Raw genomic sequence first — 17,168 nt, forward strand, 5'->3', positions numbered from 1 at the left:
CTCTCAGCAAAAGGGTTTCCCCCACTTAAAGACCAAAAGAAAAAAAAAAAAGGCTGTCTTCCAGTCAACAAGCCCCATTCATATTCACAGAACTTACAATTTACTTATTTTCAAATCAGAACACAAATCAAGGGCCACCATATATGCAAAAAAATCTTGTGATAAAAGAGAGAGGAATATTGAGATTAAGAAATACTATAAAAACACTGAAGGAAACAAAAGAAGGGAACTTTAAAAAAATAAAAGAAACCTTTAAGCAGAATTTTGGGGGTCAGGAAGGTGGCAGAATAAGAGTTTTCTGTCATCATTCCCCCTACAGATCACTGATTCTGACAACCACCCAGGAGTCCAGTGGAGAAGTTTCAGCACACCATTGGAATAAAAAAATCGGAGAATAGATGTGTTGAAAAGGGCAGGAAGAATAGTTTTACTTTACCCATGACACCCCTTCCCCAAGGCAGCACAGCTCAATGCTGAAAGAGATCCCTTTAACCAACAATTTCTCCCACAGGGGAAAGTGAGAGCATAGTGAGCACCCGCAAAAATGTGACAGATAGATGTATCTATCTATGGAATATTATTCTGCCTTTTAAAAAAATGCCATTTATACAACATGTGTGAACCTGGAGGACATTATTCTAAGTGAACTAAACTAGACAAAGAAAGGTAAATACTGCATGATCTCCCTTACATGTGAAATTTCAAAAAGTCAACTCAGTAACAGAAAGTAGGATGGTGGCTACCAGGGTGAGAGAATAGGGGAACTGTTGGTCATAGGTACAAACTTGCAGTTATAAATGAGTTCTGGAGGCCTAAAATTTTGAAAACAGAATGTTAGAGGTGTGCGCTGTTGCCACTGACGGTTTATCAAAATATAAGATGAAAGAGATGAACTCAGGCAAAAAATGGTTGTATCCAAATAGAAATAGAGAAATTCCAGAAGTTTGGAGCTGCAAATTACTAGAATAGTGGACTTCCACTAGACTCTAAGCTGTGAGATAAAAGACTGAGAAAGGTTTTGATCAATACAGGGCAATTAAGACTAAGCTTTATGAAAAACTTCAGTCTGAGTATGGCTTTCCTACCCAAGCCTGATGGCCTCAAGGTAATCACCTTTAAATGGAAATAGAGAGGCATGGAGGTTAGAAAGAAAAGAATTAAACAAGAATTGAGAATAAAATCTGGGAAAGAAGTCTTGATAAAATGGCTAATATCGCTTAACACTGCATGGAAGAAAAAATGTCAAAAGTTTAAGATTTGAAAGGAATTTTATTGATAAAGAACCGTGATTCTAAATGGTTCATGACTAAAAATGCATTTCCTTTTTCAAACTCTAAAACAATCATCCAGTGGACTTCTGGTTGCAATCACAATTGATAAACATCCATCAGACTAACCTTCCCACTGAAAGTAATTATAAAAACTGGGAAAATATATAAAACAATGTTTGAAGGCATTGAATAGGTACCAATACAGGTAGGACTTGAGAACCTATGATTCTTGAGAGAAGTGAAACATATGGGGAGCTTCACATTTATCCTGGATTTTTCCATGAGAGCATTTACCAAATTGTCATGCCAAGGACTAGAGTTCAAGCCCAAAGTGGCATTCTTAGTACACAAAGGAGACAAGAAGTCAGAAGACAGAGGGCTGTACATGAAATGATGTATTACCAACAGTTTACATGATCCAGAATCAGTATCCCAGGAAAATAAGACATGTGTTGTCGGTAAAAGAAGGTGTGAAGAATGGAAATGCATTTTGTTAATGGGAAAAGGGGTAGTTTTGTCCAGGAGTTGGTTGTTTCTGAATGGAAAAAAAAAAATAGGGACAGATTGATATGGATACAGAAAGTTATGGAAGGTTTGTGGAAGAGGAACACTGAGGGAGTTTTGTTCTTGGTCAGGATTGGCTCAGATTGAATTTAATTAAGAAAATGAATTTAAACGTAAAATGGTACTAAACTTGAATTTGGTTTTCTCTCTAAGACAACAAAGTTTTCTTAAAATATTGAACTGCTTTTGATAATAGATTGTGTAAGTTTCTTTGTATTTAAGTGATTCATTACAACCGTTGAGATCTTTTATTGTAATTTCAAGTGAATGGGTATTGTTTCACATTGACCTATGATCCTATTTGACCAAGTGTTTTAAAACTTTTTGATATTTTTGACAAAATTCCCAAACATCAAATTCTAAATAAAGTTTGACCTCTAGCTAACTTTGAGGTTTTCCAAAGGGTCCCTGAAAGACCTTAAAACATTTGTTTTCTCATTATCTCAGAGAGAAATATTAAAGTAATTAAGCTTATTTGGTATGTTGAATAACATGGGAAATGTTGGATGAGTGGTTATAAAACTTCTTTGGTTGTATCATGTGGGTAAATGTTATCAATATAAATATTCTAGAAATTATATGGAACTCCTAAAATTCTAGTATGTCCTGGTAAAATGTTATCAGTCATATTTCTAGTAATTATATTAAATTTCTATGTCTTAGCAGTAACCAAATTTCTTTTCAATTGGATTGTAATAAGGTCTTTAAACTTGACTTTTTAAGCCTTTTGTCATGTATTGTTGTACTCTGATGCTTTTGCAAAAATTCTTTATCTTGAAGAAAACTCATAGAAAGGACTTTTTGACAAGTACAGGTTTCTGATAACTTTCAGATCATACCACTTAACTGGGTAAGAAATTTAAAAATTCTAATGGAAAACCTGATGACTTCATAAAACTATTAATAGAAGATTAATATCAAGAATAAGTTACATAGGACTGAGCAATCTTATGAGTATGGTTATAATTTTTTGTTCCTGTCTGAAATATCACTGTTTTTTAACCTGTGTTTTCCAGATATAAGGAAAGCTTTAAATTACACTTCTATAAGTAGAACTGAAACATTTATCTTTCCTCTCTACCTGATTCTTCCAGAATTTGGAAACTCTTAGGTTCCAAGAAGCTTTCTCAGGTATAAGGAAAGCCAACTTCTAATAGGTGCTGGAATCTCAAGGCATTTGGGGACCTCCAGAAGAGGTCACCCAAATCTATAGATATCACAGGTGAACTCTATGACACACCTCTGGTGTGGCTTTCCTGGCTTCAAGAGTTTTTTACTCTTTTTTCAAGTTCAATCTGAGATTCCTTATGAAAAGTTCCACCACAGCCAATTTAAAAAAGCCTATGTGATCAATTAACCAAACTTATTTTGCAAACAGATTAGTCTTGATTTGACTCTATTTGGTAGAAATGACAGTAATTTTAGAGAGAAAAAGATTATGTTTTAGTGAATATAAAATTCTAGTTTTGTTAATTGAGGTCTGTATTTACTGAGTCAGTCTGTATTCACTTTCTAGATAGCTCCTTGTAAAGTTTAGTTATTAAAAGGACACTCTAAGTTTGTTTCTGAAACTTATCACAGTAATCCAACTTTGGATAAAGATCGGATTCAGCATGACCTGCAACCAGGAGATTATACATACTGGAAAAGATATCAGATAAAGGACTCTTTACAGCTACCTTGGAAGAAACCATAGTAGGCTGCTCCTGGATGAACTGCAACTCCTGTTTTTGACACCGGACTACAACTAAGACTAGCACTACCAGACCAGGATGAGAAGATGATATCTGAATTATAAGACTAACCCAAGATGCTGGACTAGGCCTGTATACTGGATACTTCGACAGTTGCTCATGCTTTTGCTTATAAACCAAATGTATTTCATCTTTGTGCTCAATCTTATGCAAGTTTCAAAAATTAATCAAATTTCTAGGTTTATGGCCAATTACCAATGTCCATTACTCCCTGGTTGCCTTGGTGAATTTTTCTTCTCCAGGGCTCTAACTGGATGGCTTTTAGAAATTTTTATTAAAGAAAAGAAACTCTAGCACCATTCAAGCTAATATTACCACCAATATTACTAAATGAGACCCTCTTACCCAGCCAATTAATAATGCCTATTCTGAACCTGACCATAAATACTCCTTTTCATTAGATGTTGAATATTGGGTAGCTCCTAACAGGATCCAGTGGAATTTTGGAACAAGTTTATGACCTTGGTTCTCCCCAGGTTGCTTAGGAAGGTATATAATTGGTTTCCCTTGGGCCCAAGGTAACCTGCAGGTAACCTTGGAAACAGCCCCTGCCAATCTTCCTATCTGCTTTTAATGCAGGCACACTGGGCTCGATCAGTTTTCCAATAGTATGATCATATGATCTCAATGTTTGTTCCTTCACTTGGAATAGAAGATATCATTATTCATATAGAGGCTTTAACAAAATTCACTCGGCAAGGTTTGAATGGTAGTAATCAACCCATTAGCTGCTCAATTTGGACGTCTCCATGATGAGAAAATCAGTCCTACAGAATTGCGTGGCCCTCAGTATTTTAGCTGCTTCCCAAGGGGAACTTGTGCTGTAATATGTACTGAATACTGGGTATTTGTACCTGAAGAGTCTTCAAATGTTACCAATCTTATGACCCATATGAAGTGTCACATTTCTGCTCTGAACAATCCTCTTCCCAGTTTAGGGGAAACACTAGGAAAATGGTTTGGTTCAGGAGGATCTTGGCTTAAATATTTGCTAATAATGTTGTTGATCCTACTGGCAATTTTAGTTATAGTTTGTGGAACTTATAAGGTAATAGTTTCTTGCCTTTCACACTATGTGTCACTTGCTCATACTAAGATGATGTCTAAATGACTTGAAACTATAGATCACACCAATAGTTCTCTATAAAATAATGGGCATACACAATGCACATGTGAGAAAAATTGGCTTTAGTCTTATTGGACAATTTAAAATTGACTGTCAGTCCTTGCCAAACATTCTGCTAGTTTAAACCCCCCGAAAAAGAGAGAACCAGGCTATTAAGACTTGGCATCAATGGACATGATGGAACCAGTGCAGGCAAGCAACCACCCCAGCAAAATGTTTGTTCACCTACTGCTTTCTAGCAAAAGATTAATGATTAAAAGGGGGAAATTGTGAAATAAAATTCATATTTTATGACAAGAAGCATTTAAACATAAAAAAATTTTTTTTCTTCACCCTTTGGCTTCATCTCTCCCCTCTATTGTGTTTTATACATTGACCAAACCTCCCCCATTAGCAGAAATACCTTCTCAACCATAAAGAGCAACATTTTCCTTGCATCAATAAGACAACTCCTTAAAAGATAACATTGCTTCTTGATCTTGTAAAGGACCATGATGGCGCTTAGATATGGATTACGTAAACTGTCAATAATATGTCATTTAATGTACAGTCCTCTGTCTCAAAAAAACTTATATAACTGTGCCTTGAATTCTAATGGGCTGAATAGTTCTCAACGCTTTCTGAGATACTATTCCCTGGGTTATAATCCTCAATTTGCCTTGAATAAAATTTTCCATTTCTTTCTTATATCAATTGATTAATTTTTCATCAACAGTGGTATGTGGCCATCGAACATTTTCTTTGGTTACCTTAGTCCTCATCTAATGATTAGACAGAGATTTCCTTAAATGCCTGGAATCAGTATGTCTCCCAGGGTTTGTTGAGGGGGTGTGTGTGTATGTGTGTGTGTGTGTGTGTGTGTGTGTTTGCACGCGCACGCGCATTTCAGGCAGGGTTTCAGCACCAAGCCAGGCAGTTAGTTGACGGTTCTCCCTTAGCCTTCACCTCTTGCTTATGCAAAGCCTCAAGGTCAGCCTTAGATGAATGTTTACGGCCTTCTCAGGTCTTTCCTGAACTTATCATGCACTGCTTAGCACAGCCCTGGGTAAGTGTGTGGGTTTCTGAATTCTCATGAATATGTTGGAGCTTACAAAGTTCCTAAGACAATCTCCAGCTTTTCCTTTTAAGCTTTTTGGTTAACCTATTGTCTGCCCCAAACTGTTTCCACTGCCTTAGGTGTGGCAAAGTTAATCAATTCCCTATCATTGTGGTTTTTTGTTTTGTTTTGTTTGACAAATGCTTCTGGGGGAAAAGCATTTTCTTTTCCCCAGAAAACCACTGGTTTGGCTCAGAATCAAATCAAATCAAGACAGGCTTGCAAATGAGATCTTCTGGAGAACCACCAGATAGGTTAAATGATGACTTTTCTCTTGGAATTAGGCTTTGAAGGAGTTCCAGCTTCATTCTGCCTTGTCTGGTATCTGCCAGGCTGCTCCTTTTCACCATGATTGTCAACTATTGTTTTTCAGTGTTATAGTGGAGCTGGAGATGAGGGGATTGGATTAGAGCAAGCCAAAACATCACAAAGCTTGCTCTTCTTTCTGAGATTCAGCTGTTTTCTTGAATAAATGCTTCCTGGGTTGTTCCAAGCCCTTGGTTGATTTTCAGAGTTCTGAAAAAGTTGACTGACAATTTTGCCAGTTTTCTCATTGCTTTTATAGAGAGAAGAATTTTCAGAGGTGCTTATGTCTCCATTTTTGCTGATGTCACTCTAAGGATATAATTCATATTCAGGTCCTCTCACTCTTTGACCAAGCCTCCTTCTATTACGTCTGTGGTTCTCCAACCTTGCGTGCATCAGAATCATCTCAAAGGCTTGCTAAAATACAGACCGCTGGGCACCATATCTAGAGTTTCCAGTTCAGGTCTGAGGTTGGACCTACCTGAGAATTTGCATTTTAAAAAAGTTTCTAGGTAATGATGATGCTGTTGGTATGGCGATCACTCTTTAAGAACTACTGCATTACATTTAGTGGTACCTTCAACTCATTGCTTTAGGAAGTGCTTCCCACCTCTGAAATCAGCAATAATACATATGTCATTAATACATATTATCTCTCTATAAATATATAATACAATAAGCCAATATAAATATGTATTTAGTACTTACTACATGCTAGGTATGATATGTTTCACACTTAAGTTAGTCTATAGTGCAACAGCTCATGAGTAGGCCTTATTTCTTTCCCCATATTTAAATTGGAAATTGAGGTCAGAGAGGTAAGGAGAGATTGTCTAGAGGCACTCAGCAATAAATGCAGGCGCTAGTATGAGAGTCTTGATTCTAGAGTACATGCTGCAAGCCTCCACAAGAGTGTTTCTCAAAGAGTAACATAGATCACTTCTGATGCCTTGGATAACTTTAGTTGGGACATGCATGCAGGATTAAAAACAATGACTCACATGGTAAGAGAGGGATTCCTATTTTGGTTCTATTTTTCTATCCTTTGGTTACATCATGATAAAAATGCCATTTGCCTGTTTGCTTTTTAAATATACTTCTAGTGCTTTGAGACCTTCCCTTTTCACAGGGAGTAGGCTTTAGGCTGAGAGACTTTTGTAGAAAAAATAGTCTCTATCCCCAGAATTTAAAAACATTGTTTTATGTTCACTTTTCTTTCAGTTACTTTCAACTGAGGAGAAGTGATACAGGTTTTCCATTAATAGTAATTTATAAAGTTTCCCTCTTAAAGAAACTGAAGGAATAACATTTATTTAAAGGAAGTAATAAATACTGCTAGTGGTATCATACAGATATAGTATGAAAGAGATTGAAATTTGGGAAACCCTGCCCCAACAAACAGGTTAGTGTATCCAAGTGAATCAATATGCAACATCCTAAAAGGAGATCAGGGAAATGTGACTAAAGTATCAATTCTCTTTTAAAGAGGGGGAGACTTGGATGGGGAAAGAGCCACAACTTCTAGAGCAACATGTGTAAAGCAGAGAAATATCGAGTGGGAAATGGTTTCTTGGTAAGAAATATACTACGGGGGTGGGCTGAGAGTTTGGTTTCACAAAATGTCTGGCAAACTCTCATAGTCCAAGTTTTATAGTAAATTTTGGATAATTTTTTTCATCAACAGCAAAAAAAATTAGTCTCGATTCACTGGCAGGAGATTTTGCAGTTGCCAGTGACAGCATAAGAAGTGGGGCTCTTAACTCCCGGCGGAGGGGATGCGATAAATATATCTTGGGCATCGGGCATGTGTGTGGAGGGGGTGAAGGGGGTTGGGGGTAAGATGCGAGTAGGGTGGGACTGTAATCAGAGAAGCCGGCATGTTCAGGATGAAAAAAGGGACATGTGCAGGACTAAGAAACAATTTAGCATCAGTGACATAACTGACTAAACTGTTATCCGTGTTTAAATTAGGCAAAGTGTCCAGGGACTACAGCTGTTGTATTTATTTCGGTTGCATGTGATGGGAGCTGTTACTTCCCGGCTGACAACCCACCAGCCCCAAGGTGCAAATTGGAAGGCTCTGGTCAGGCCACGGCTATACAGAGGGAACGCAGGCATCCCCTATAATCCGGTCCCACCCCAACAGAATCAGAAAAAAAGGGGGCAGGTAATTGACTGCGGGACTGCGGGGTGGGAGGGGAGAAGGCACTATATAGTGCGCTGGCAAGGTGGGCAGGGAAGACCTGCCCTTCCTCCGTCTCTTTTCTCTTGGCCACCCATATCTGAACTGCAATGGATTGAACTTTATGCCAGGAAATCTTAATCTTGTTAGGTTTCCAGTCAAACTAGGACTGATTTTAATGCTTCCAGCTTGGTTGCCGCTGTTGGAATTTCTGAAAGTCTAGCTGCGCCAGTTCTTCCTTTAGTTCTCCACACCCCCTTCCCTTTCCCTGAGACCCCGCCCTTTTCTCCCAGCCCAAACCACAAAAGGCCGTGCTGTTCCAGCCCGAGCATGGCGCCCCGCCCCCTCCCAAACGTCGCAGTGCTGCAGGGAAAGGAGGCGGGGCCAGGTGGGGGTGGGTTTCGTCCTTCCGCTCTACCGCCAATCGGTGAAGTTTCCCCTGAGCTAGAAAGGGGGACCAGGGTGTAAAGACAGTCCAAGTAGTTTTCCCTTTTTCTGCCACGTCCCAACCATTGACGTGAGCCTACTGCTCAGGTTCCGATTGGGTATATGGATTTTTCCCGCAGAGGTCCTTTAAGCTTATTGGTCGACTCTGCTTTGGGGGCGGGGCTGGCGTTCCCTCCTCCTTCGCTTCTGCCGCGGCGCAAGGGGCGGGACGCGACGCCACCGCCTCTGCTTCCGCCGCCGCCGCCGCCGCCGCGGCCGCCGCCAGCCGCTGCGCGTTCGGCGGGGGAGGAGTCGGAGGCGGAGAAGAAGGCGGTGGTGGCGGGTGGAGGATCGAGCGCTGTTCTCGCTCCGGAGCCGCTGCACAGTTCGGTGAGGGGATTTTTTTTTTTTTTTTTTTTTTAAATCTGGCTTATTCTCCTGTTGGGAATGTGAGGGTCAAGGCGAGGAAACTATTGCCTTCCCCTCCTCCGTTTCTTAATTTCTGTCGTCGAGAAGGAGCGGGGCCTGTCCCTGGCCCGCTGCGCCGGCCATGGTGGGTGGGGTTGATGGCTGGGAGAGGCCTTCTTCGCCTCCTGGGCCCTGTGCAGCCCGAACCTGGGGCCACTCTGGTCCGTGGTCGCCGCGCCTGCTGCCTCAGGCGATGGCATAGATTGGTGTCGGGTTCTCCACCGGCCGCTCTTCCTTGCTGTCTCTTGTGCTGTCCTTGGTGGCTTGGCCAAGGACCCCGCTGCTTTTCTCCCCTCAGTCGCGACGACGCTTGAAGAGTGTCCCATACCCACACCTCTCACCCGCCGTCTCTGCCCATTTCCAGTCACCCTGTGGAGAGCTGATCCATCTTGCGCCACAGGCCTGCAGCAGCCCCCCTCCCCCGAAAAACCTTCCGTTGCCGTCGCTCTGCTGACTGTATTGGCATTTTTCCCGATTGTCACCGCGGCTCGGGCACGCAGACACCCTGTACAGGCCATAAAAATCGTTCTTCACCAGATGTTAGCACCATTCCGTCAGTGCTTCCCCCCGTTAGCGCTGTCAGGTCAGAGCACGCCTCCGGCGGGTGCATCTTCAGTTTCGGCCTCCCTGAGATTACTGCTTGTTAATCATTTTGCGCACATTCAAAATGGTGAGTTTAAAGCCGCTCAGACGAAGTTGAAGAAAAGGGGAGGAGGCAGTCATTTTTACTGACAGGAAGAATCTATTTAGGAGACTTACTTCTCCAGGCATTTTTTTTTTTTTAAAACATATGCATAGGCACTGCTTTGAGGCTGCTAGTTCGGGGGAAGTTTATGATTTTTTTTAAAGGACTAATATATTGTTGTTTTTATCATAACTGGTAAGTTAAATTTCTTTATATTGGCAGCCACTTCTGGTGAAGACTGTAGGTCATTTGCAGAATATGTAAATAAACATGACGATAAACGTTTAAACGATTTTTATAAACGTTTAAACTGTTTTTCCCCCATGTTTTCTGGAATTTTTCATTTTTATATGAAATAATTTTAATTTTTAAAAATTAATTACAGAATGCAAACTAGATGTAAAATTCAGCAATGCAGAAAATGAACTATTAAGTAAAATGTGAACATTTCCTTTCATCCCCCAGTTTTGTTCCGGTGTCTAGAGTTAACAGCACTGTACATCTTTCTAATGTACACTTTTAAACACATATGCATACATGTAAAGTTGGGGGAGTTTGGTGGGGATATACCAAACACATTGGTATATCACCTGCTTTTTTTCACCAAATTATATATCTTGGTCATCTTTACCTGTAAAATATAAGCCTCCCTGATATTTTTTAAAAGTTAAATGATATTTCAATAGTTTCAATGGGCTCTAGTTTACTTAACGATTCCCTTACTGAAAGACATTTAAATTAATTTCTTTTTTTTTATTATTATTTTTTTGGAGGGTACACCAAGTTCAATCATCTGTTTTTATACACATATCCCCGTATTCCCTCCCTTCCTTGACTCCACCCCCCTCGAGTCCCCCCCACCTTTTTTCCTATCACAGATAATACTTTATTTGAAGCCAACGTTTACATTTGTCTGTTTTTAATTACAAACTTTAAATCTTAAATTTTAAAACTTAAAACAGTATGGAAGACTGTAAGGTAAAAAGTGCACCTCCCACTTACCCTTCTAGTTCTACCTTCATCCTAAGAGTCAGCTGTTCAGGAAACGTCCTCTTAGGTGATTATTTCTGGAGCATGGATTCCTAGAAATGGAATTGCTGGCTTAAAAAGAGAATGCATGTTTAAAATTTTGATAACAATTTCTCCCTCATTACACTTTTCGAAGTTTTTCTTGACCCTTATACATTTCTTCTCCAAATGAATTTTAGACTCAATATGTAAATTAAATAAAAAATCCTCAGGTATTTTGAATGTTGTATTGAAATTTTAGATTAATATGGAGCAAACTGACTTTTGTGATATTGAGTCTCTCCCCTCAGAAATATATGTATATATGGTATGTCTCTACATTTTATTCGCATCTTACTTAGGGAAAGTTTTATAGTTTTAATCCCATATGTATGACATTCCTTCTTAATATTCCTAGCTGTTTTATGATTTGATAGCTCTGGTGGATGGAAACTTTCAGTAACATTTTTTTCTCTCCTCGCCCCCCCCCCATGAAAGCTTTTGATTTTCTTTCTGCTTATCATGTATCTAATCATTTTATTGAGTTGATTATCTGAAAATACAGTTTTGTGGCTTTCTTTTAAATTTTGTATTTTCCTCATTGCTTTGGTTATTATTTGTTTTATATACTGTTAAATGATAGCAGTGATAGTTTAAAACTTGGTGTTGTTTCAGGCTTTAAGGGGATTGCTTCTGATGTTTTAGCATCAGTTATGTTTGTTGACGCTTTCTGACAAATGAAGAGTATAATAGAATAAAATGTTTTCTTGTGTTTTTAGCTTTCCAAGATGATTTTATTGTTGTTTTTCATTTCTGATGACATTTTATTGATATTTTTGATATCTTTTGAGTGGTTGTATAGGGGCATCACCGGTATTCCCTGGTTAGTATTTTCTCAAGAGAGTTCTTTTTTAAAGAATCAACTTTATTGAGGATAATTTACATACAATAAAATGTATGTATTTAAAACGTAGTGTGTTTTGACAGATGTATACATCCATGTCACCACTGCCACAATCAAGAATAGAATATTTTCATTACCACAGTAAAGAAACAGAATATTTTTGTTATCCCCCAAAGTTCCCTTCTGCCCTTTTGCAGCAAGTCACATTTTTACCCTCAGCTCTAGGAAACAGTTTGTCCTCTTTTTCTCCCTATAAATGGGTTACATTTGTTCTAGAATTTTATATAAATGGAATTATGTTTTTTGCATCCATTTTTTTTTCACTATGATGTTTTTGAAGATAATCCATGTGTTTGTATGTTTAGCTGGTTCATGACCATTTTATTGCTGAGTACTAATTTATGGTATTGATTTACCCCAGTTATTGACCATTTCACCTATGTATGCGTATTTGGATTGTCTCCAGTTTGGGGTTGTTATTAATAAAGCCACTATGAATATTTATTCATGAGTTATCATGTGAACATATGTTTTCATTTCTCTTGGGTAAATACTTAGAAATGGATTTGTTGGGTTGTATTGTAAATGAATGTTTAATTATAAGAACCTGCCAAACTGTTTCCCATTTTATAGTTCCAGTTGCTCTACCTTCTCATCAACACTTGGTTATTTTAGTCTTTTTAATTTTAGCCCTTCTAGTGGGTATGTAGTAGTATGACACTGTATTTTAAATTTGTATTTATCTGATGATTAATGATATTGAGCATTTGTTCGTGTGTTACGGGTCATTTGTATGTCCTCCTTTATGAAGAATGTTTTCAAATCTTTTGCCCATTTTTTAGCATGAGTTGTTTGTCTTATTGTGTTGGAGGAATTCTTTGTACCTTATTCTATATAAGCCCTTTGACCCACACAGATGCATACACACACAGTGCAGTCTGAAGCTTACCTTTTCATTTTCCTAACTTTTTTAAAAAAGAGGAGCTTTTAATTTTGATTAAATTCACTTTGTCCATTTTTCCTTTATGATTTGTGTTTCTATGTTCTAAGTTGGCTCAGTGCAAAGTTGTGCATGTTTCTTCTTGTTTTCTTTTACAAATGTTATAGTTATTATGTCAAGATGTATCATCTATTTTGAATTAATTTTTGGGTATGGTGTGAGGTAAGGGTCAAGTTTACTTTCCCAGTTCTAGCACCATTTTGGGGGAACACTTTCCTTTCAAACATTGAATTAACTTAGTCAAGAATCTATTGACCATGTATGTGAGTCTGTTTCTGGACTATCCCCTTGATCTTTGTATCTGTCATTTTGCCAATGCCACATTGTCATGATTATTGTTGCTTTATAGTAAATTTTAAAGTCAGGTAATGTAAGTTCTTCAGCTTTATTCTTTTCCAAAATCATTCTGACTGTTCTAATTCCTTTGCAAAATCCATAAAACTTTTTGAAAGTGACTTGTTGGTTTCTACAAAAAGTACTGAGGGGTTGTTAATTTTAGATTATATTGAATGCATTGATCCATTTGGGAAAAATTGACATCTTAATGTTGTCTTCCAATTAATGAACACAGGTTATCTCCATCTATTTGATTTTAATCAAAGATCTTCATTTTCCTCTATTAGCATTTTATAGTTTCAACATACAGATGTTGTTGCTCATATTTTCTCAGATTTATATACAAGTATTTCATCACTTTTAATAGTATTATAAATGATAATTTTCCTAAATTTCCATGTCCAATTGTTCACTGACAGTATTTAGAAATTCAGTTGATTTTGTACACTGACTTTTCCAGTAACTTTTTTTTTTGGTAGATTCTTTCGAATTTTCTCATGTAGATAGTTATATCATTTGTGAATATAGAACAGTTTTGTTTCTTTTGTTTTCAGTTTGTACGTAAGCACCTCCCCCCGATCCTTTTTTTTTCTTTATTGCACTGGCTAGGACATGCAGTATAATGTTGAATAGGAGTGGTGAAAGCAGATATCCTTGCCTTGTTCCTGATCTTAAGAGAAAAGCTTTCAGTCTTTCATGATTAAGTATACTAGGGCTTTTTATCAGGTTTTATTATGTACTACATATTATGTTAAGTATAATAATCTTTTTATCAAGTTAAGGATGTCCCCATTCTGTTCCTAGATTGCTGAGAGATTTTAATCACGATTGCACATTGAGTGTGCTCAAATGTTTTAACTGTATTTATTGAGATGAACTTATGGTTATCTTCTTTGGTATGTTAATGAGATGAATTACATTGATTTATTTTCAAATGTTGACTTGTTCTCTAGATATGCCTCACTTGGTTATGATGTATTATCATTTTCATAAATTGGTGGATTAGATTAGCTAATATTTTGTTGAATACTTTTTTGTATATGTGTCCATGAAGGATACCTTTTTGTGTAATATTTTTGTATCAGGATAATGCTGGCCTCATAGGTTTAAAGTGTTTCTTCCTTTTATATTTCCTGAAAAATTTTGGATAGAATTAGTGCTGTTTCATAAATGTTTGTCAGAGTTTGCAAGCTAAATCATCTGGGCCTAGTTTTCTATATTGAAAGGCTTCAAAGGATAAATTTAATTACTTTGATAGGTATAGGATGGTTAGGGTCATTTAATTTTTAAAAAAAAACTCTCAGTCTTTGACTACGTGAATCACCTATATGAGCTTTAGTAGTTTGTATGTTTCAAGGAATTCATCTCTTTAATCTATTAATTACCATAAAGTTATTTCTTTATTGTCCTTTTATTGTCTGTAGCATCTGTAGTGGTCTTTTCTTTCATTCCTGATACTGGCGATGTATGCTGTCTTTTGTCTTATTAGTTTGTTTCTAGATTTAACAATTTTGTTAATTTTTCTAAAGATCCAACTTTCAATTTTAATACTTTAAAAAAATGTTTTCAATTTCTTTGACTTCTGCTCTTTACTACTTCTTCTGTGTGCTTTGGATTTAAATCCACTGTTACAATTTTTTAAGGTGTAAACTTAGGCTGTTGATTTGAGACCATTAGATGGTCCCACAAATTTTTATGTTGATGTTTTCTGAGTTCTTATGTGACTTTCAGATTGACCCATAGGTTGTTTAGAAGTATATTGTTTAATTTCCATCTATTTGTTGATTTTTGCCCATCTGTTTCTATGCTTAATTTTGTTGTAGACGGAAAACATATTTTATATAATTTTGTTTGAAGTTTTATGACTCAGAATATGGTCAGTCTTAGAAAATGTCCCATGTGCAATTCAAAATAATGTATATTATGTTGTATTGGGGTTGAGTATTCTGTAAATTCTATATTCCATATTGAATACTAAAATATATATTTAATTAAATATTCTGTAATTGTCAGAGGTCAAGTTGACTGATGATGCTCGTTTTCTCTTTCCTTACTGAGGTTTTGTCTGCTTGTTTTGTTCATCACTTTGAGAAGAGTTGAAGTCTAATTGTGTATGTGTCTATTTCTCCTTTTTGTTCTATTTTTGCTTCATGTATTTCAAACCTCTGTTGTTAGGTGCATATATGTTTAGGATTGTTATGTCTTGGCGAATTGACCCCTTTATCATTGTATAGTATCTTTCTTTGTCTCTGTAGTATTTCTTCTTCTGCAGTCTACTTTATCTGATACTAATACTGCCACTCCATCCTTCTTTTTTTTTTATTCTTTTTTAAATTTATTTATTTATTATTTTGGGGGGGTACTCCAAGTTCAATCATCTGTTTTTATACACATACCCCGTATTCCCTCCCTCCCTCGACTCACCCCCCACCCTCCCTCAAGTCCCCCTATCCTTCTTTTGATTAGTGTTTGCATGATATTAAAAAAAAAAAAAAAACTCTAAAGGCATTTATTTTAAAAAAAGCACTGTAAAGGCATACATAATATGAAAGTAAAAAGATTGATAAATATTGTTTGCAAACACTCACCAAAAGAAAGCTGATGTGCCTATATTCAATTATATAAAATGGACATAGGGATTAGTATTATAAGAGATAAACAGGAAAATATCATAATAAGTAGGTCAGTTCATCAAGATGACATAATCCTAAGTGTGTGTTTACCTAATAACATAGCTTCTGAATATAGAAGTTAATATAATTAGCAGTAAAGATAGATATGCATTCATAGTTGGAGATTTTAAATTACATTTAATGTAACTGATAGAAAAATTATATAAAAATATCAGTAAGGGAATAGAAAATTTGAATGACATTAATCAACTTGATATAATTGACATTCATAGGACATTTTATCTAACAACTGAAGACTGTATTTTTTTTTCCAGTGCACATGGGACATTTGTCAAAATATTCTTGTCCTTAAAGAAGTATCAGCAAACTTCACAGGATTGAAATTGTATGGTACGTGTTTTCTGACAACTGTGGGATTAATTACAAGTAAGTAACAGAATAGCAAGCAAGGCTCCAAATGTTTGAAAATTAAGACGTTTCTAAATAGTCCATGAATCAAAATGAAGTCACAATGGAAATTAGAAAATATTTTTATCTGAAAAACAACAAAAGTATTACATCAGAGCTTGTTGAGTGTAACTGAAGCAGTGCTTTGAGAGGACTTTATTGCTTTATACAGGTACACTTTGTTTTTATTGTGCTTTGCTTCATTCCACTCCACAGATACTGTGTTTCTTTACAAATTGAGGTTTGTGGCAGCCCTGCAATGAGCAACTTTATTGGTGCCATTTGTCAGCATTTTGTTACTGATAGCATTTTTTGGGCAATAAAATATTTTTTAATTTAGGTGTGTCCTTTTTTTTTTTTAAGCCACAATATTACTGCATGCTTAATAGACTACAGTATAGTGAAAATATAACTTTTATACACACTGGGAAACCAAAAATAATTTTGTTACTCCCTTTGTTGTGCTATTCGCTTTATTTTGGTGGTTTGAAACTGAACCCACAATATCTCTGAGGTATGCCTGTATGCATATATTAGTAAGGAAGAAAAGCTCAAAATCAGTAGTGTAAACTCACAACTGAAGGGAGGAACAAATCAAGCCCAAAGTAGAAAGAAATAGTAAATATAAAAGTAGAAATCTATGAAATAGAAAAATTTACAGTCAGTTTGTTGAGAAGATTTTTTAAAAATAATTAACCTGTAGTGACTGATCAAGAAAAAATTAGGGGAAAACACAAAATGCCAATACTAGGAATGAAAAAGTGAAGCATCACTACAAATCATATAGATTTTAAATTGTTAAGGGAAATTATGAACAATTTTTATTAGTACATTTGATAACTTGAATGAAAGATGATAATCTTTGAAAAACACAACTTATCAAAACTGACATGTGAAGAAATGGAAAATATAAAGTGTCCAATATCTATTAACTAATTGAATTTATTAACAACATTTTCATC

The 17,168-nt window shown here is 36.5% G+C and overlaps 2 protein-coding genes across 6 annotated transcripts in view; both read left to right on the forward strand.

The window, feature by feature from the left end:
* The window catches only part of MAN2A1-DT (MAN2A1 divergent transcript), a 281,244-nt gene extending 275,992 nt beyond the window's left edge, over window positions 1–5,252 (forward strand). The window contains exon 4 of the mRNA XM_057737741.1: window positions 3,417–5,252. The gene's annotated coding sequence lies outside the window, so the exon portion shown is untranslated. The remainder of the gene's footprint in view (window positions 1–3,416) is intronic.
* Window positions 5,253–9,008: 3,756 nt separating this feature from the next.
* Window positions 9,009–17,168, forward strand: part of PJA2 (praja ring finger ubiquitin ligase 2) — a 67,737-nt gene continuing 59,577 nt past the window's right edge. For 2 of the 5 annotated variants that reach the window (XM_057737757.1, XM_057737748.1), the window contains exons 1-2: window positions 9,009–9,115; window positions 16,074–16,185. The gene's annotated coding sequence lies outside the window, so the exon portion shown is untranslated. The remainder of the gene's footprint in view (window positions 9,116–16,073; window positions 16,186–17,168) is intronic. The other 3 variants (XM_057737763.1, XM_057737755.1, XM_057737752.1) reach the window with 2 other exon arrangements.

Source organism: Hippopotamus amphibius, chromosome 1, assembly GCF_030028045.1.
Source record: "Hippopotamus amphibius kiboko isolate mHipAmp2 chromosome 1, mHipAmp2.hap2, whole genome shotgun sequence".
Lineage (NCBI taxonomy): Eukaryota > Metazoa > Chordata > Mammalia > Artiodactyla > Hippopotamidae > Hippopotamus > Hippopotamus amphibius.